Here is a 4,326-nt window from a genome sequence, read left to right as displayed (position 1 = left end):
AGCCCAAGTAACTAACTAATAGTCTTAGTTAATTAAAATGATTAATAAAATCAATCATGAATGTAAATAATATTCTAAAAATATTATTCGTGAAAGTTTCGTGTGTCACAAAGACGTTTCGGGCATTTAAAGTCAAGTACGGGCATTCATGGCAACATGTAAATGTAATAACATACATTCGTTTAATCACAAGTATTAATAATATTAATTATTAATAAATAACGTTGGAAAATCCAGGGTCGTTACATTACCCACCTGTTAAAGAAAATTTCGTCCCGAAATTTTAAGGAGTGACCAACAATAGTACCGCATTTAAATAAGAAGGAGCGTATCAAATTTCCGCGAGACTCGTGGTTCAGAAGTGAGTTATTTACCTTGAAAGGTACTTCGACGTACGAAAGTAAGAATAGGTACATGCCATTAATTAAGTCTCTTGTCCTAAGAGGTCAACAAATTGTTTTCGTTTCTGATTAACATGAGTATGTCATCTGAATGTATATCCACAAAAGGAAAGATGGTGTGTTTAGCCTTACAGGCATCTTCAGTAAGTTGGATGCGTGAAATGCATCACGAATGATTCTACGCTCATCTAAAACATTGACCGTGTATGTTGTAATATAAGCTGACAGGTAGAATGAAAAACATAGTGATTACAACCATGCGATTTGATGTCTGGATAGCGTTAGCCACGGGTTTTACCAACCCCTTGATTTCGGAAGGAGACCATAGGCATAGGGAATCCAATATTTAAGAACGTTTCATTCGAGTAAGTGAATCGAAGTTTTAGCTCAAAGTGACCAACCGGACTTGCAAGCCATAATTATTTGTAGTGTCTTCAGGATGGTCGGAACGGAAAATGAAGGGTATCACCCATTTTACCACACTGTAAGTGAACTTATCCTTAGATGAAATGAAAGCACAGTTATGTAATGTAACCTCATCCTTTCAGTTACATGTTGAAGTTAGGGTTAACGTTAACTAGAGCAACATACAGTTGCAACCAATGAAGGAAGGAATGTGTAGAGTAACTACATCAGTGTCGTAGATGTTTTAAGTAGTCCCCTCCCAATGGGTAACAAGATTCATAGGTTCTCAAAGTATCTTATATTACATTTCCGAAAGTAGTCGCACGAAAGGCATGAGAGTGAACACTTCAAGTGGTTCGTTCTGAATTTATCCGCGTATTTAAGGGGATGTGCGGATGAGGGGATACGTGAAGTCTTGGTCCTAATGAATGGTTTGCTCCGAGTGAAAAGAATCTCCAAAAATGATTTTTTTTTTTTTTTTGTGTCTCAACATATTGATTCATAGAGATGAGGTTTACGAGGGTGTTGTGATTAGCCGTGGAACGTTGAGAGTAGAAACCCGTCTAGAGCCTTTCCTACGGTAGGGTGACCACTAGGTGTACCTCAGAAAACTGATTTTTCAGTCCGCGTTTGTGTCATGTCTAGCTTTAAAAGAACATTTTATGGGTGCAAAGATTTTCTAACAAATTTTATAAGACTGCCATCCAAAGTGGCTCAAGAGTTTTTCACAAAGGATCTTAATGGTAAGTTTCATCTCTTAACAGAGGGCGAGAAAAAGTGTGGACCACACATGGTGTAGTCTAATATGAAAACCTTTAATAAAATCAATTAAGGGAGTTTTGGAAAACAAAACCTTTAAATGTTTGTTGTGACAACATAAACGGAACTACTTGATAAAGAATTCCTAATTTTGTTTTCTTACTAATAATTCATACTACTTGATAAATTCTAGTTACCTCATATCTAGGACAGTAATAATTTAAGATGTTGATTTGATGTGTATATACCAATAGTAAATACATATAGAAGTTGGGTATGATACGGGTACATATACCCTAGATATACGTATAGAAATCTTGAGGAAACGGAACGAGAATTCAAATATAGCTATATTTTATAAATATACTTATATTGTTTTATGTATTTAAGTCCTTAAAAAGTGATTAAATACATTATATATACGATACATGTATAAGCATTATAGATTATGAGTATATATATCAAAGAATGTTACGTATAGTTATCGTTTTGAAAACTTAAGTTAGTAGTTTCAAAATATACTTATAACTCATTGTCATTAGTAAACAATGAGATGTTAAACCATCCTTAGATCATATTAAATATATATAAATACATATATATACACAAACGTATAATTATCGTATGTTATATAGTTCGTGATATCATCGGTCATATTGGACGGTCAAACTTTGTGTAAAACTCTTTTCAAAAACACAAGTCTCAACAATTTGGATTGCTTATCACGTTGGTATGGTTTAATTTATGTAAATATTAATCTCATAAATATAATTTGGTCGGAAAATTCCGGGTCATTACAGTACCTACCCGTTAAAGAAATTTCGTCCCCGAAATTTGATAGAGGTTGTTATGGATAACAATAAGAAGGTTTTCATGACAAATATAAGGTGATAATGGAGTTTTATCATCATCGAGTAATGTAGATAAAACGATTCGATTATGCGAAGAATATAAATGAGACTATCGTAAAAGAGTGAGATGAGTAAAATATATTCGTCTTAAACGATGACGTAGTTATGATTGATTTCCGGGATTTAAGGGATTTAAAGAGAATCTTACGTAATAAGATTTGGTTCTTTGGTGATTAAGGAAATCAGGATCTTCTTTGATTATATGCAATAATCTGTTTCGATTGCTCTGTCAGATATTTCACTACAAATTCACCCCTTCGTTTCCTTATTTTCCACGACTCACACCTTCTATTCTTTCTCCCTTGATTCTTACTTTAAAGCATTCATAAATATGCTCCATCCAGTCCTGATTCTTGATATACTCCTAACTTTTATATCTGTCATTCTTCTTTTTCATCTACCACCAGAAGAATCTATTTACTTCTACTATACTCTTGTGTTTATAGTGTTTCTAATTCTCTCGTGTCTCTATATTGCTATCTGCATCGATATACACGGTTTGTAATTTCGGGGTTATTATCGAAGTTTATATTCTTCATTATTTTTCGGAGCTTCATGCTTTCGTTTTCTCTTCCCGACTTCGAGTCAAGCGAGTAATGGTCCGGAATTCGTAGATATGAAATTCAGAATGAACATAGCTAATGCTCTAAGAAGAAAATGGTAATAGAACGATTTTGATTTGTTAAATTACCAGAATACCCTGGAGAAGACCGAGTCATCCAGAAAAATATTCTCTTGATATGTTTAGAGATTAGATAGAATGTAAGAGTCGTGTAAATGGCACATGATGACGGTACTGTGAATCATCATGCTTCATTAGAAACTCAGCATGACTTACTGTAATATAATGATGTTGATCAAGTGTCATTATATTATACTAATCCATGCTTCAGTTCCCAACACTACTTCAAAACATTCATATTTTAAACTCGAAGGTTTCAGAATTTAGAAACTAACACAGTTTCTTTTATGTTGCAGATATTACGGAGAGATAAATGATCTCAGATAAGAATAGTTGTGAAAATATCGCCAGAAATATGGAGGATATTTATAATAGAACATACGAGAATATCTTACAATTTCTAATATCAATGGATGATGAAGAAGATTTGTCTGTGAAGGTTTAGAATGAGAAATAAGATGTTTGCTAACGATTTCAGCAGGCACAGAATCATTTGGATTCTTTGAAGGCAAACTTATTCTTTGTGATTTGTCCACGGCTTTCTTCATAGTTTCACATAATCCGCTTTTCGGTACTAAATTTTCTATCGAGTGTTCCTAACACTCCTTTCTTTATCATCAAACTTTTGGCCATTAAGATCATCTACAACATGCTGCTTCGTCAGCATTTTCAAAGTTAATTGATCTGGGTCATCGGTTATCAAACCGAGATAGTTTCAGGAGAATTGTGCTTTTAGAATGATTAATCGCTGATGGTAATATTGTGGAATATAAAAGGTTCCCCAGTAACAATAAAGAGAACGCATATATATCGCGGTTATAATAAAGTTGTTTCGGATGAAAAGTTGGAGTTGACTTGCTGGAGCTGTGACAAAATTAGCTACTTTGGAAAGGGATTGCAAAACGATCTTCGGTAATAACAATGTCAAAGGAACTAGAACAGATACGTGTAAAACGTTTACTCAGTTTCCGAGGGTTTTTCAGGTGCATAACTATATACATCAATCTTTTCTTCCGTAGATGAAGTGCGGTTGGTTTATCCTCTCGATTGAGGTGTTTTTAAGAATCATGATAGATTTGAACGCTGATTGTAATCGTCGAGATACAATGAGGTTTAAGATGAAATCAAGTGGCAATCTTGAAGAAACGTTTAGTTTCATATGTTATAA

The sequence above is a fragment of the Rutidosis leptorrhynchoides genome, chromosome 7 (assembly GCF_046630445.1).
Source record: "Rutidosis leptorrhynchoides isolate AG116_Rl617_1_P2 chromosome 7, CSIRO_AGI_Rlap_v1, whole genome shotgun sequence".
Classification (NCBI taxonomy): Eukaryota; Viridiplantae; Streptophyta; class Magnoliopsida; order Asterales; family Asteraceae; genus Rutidosis; species Rutidosis leptorrhynchoides.
This window is presented reverse-complemented; position numbering follows the sequence as displayed.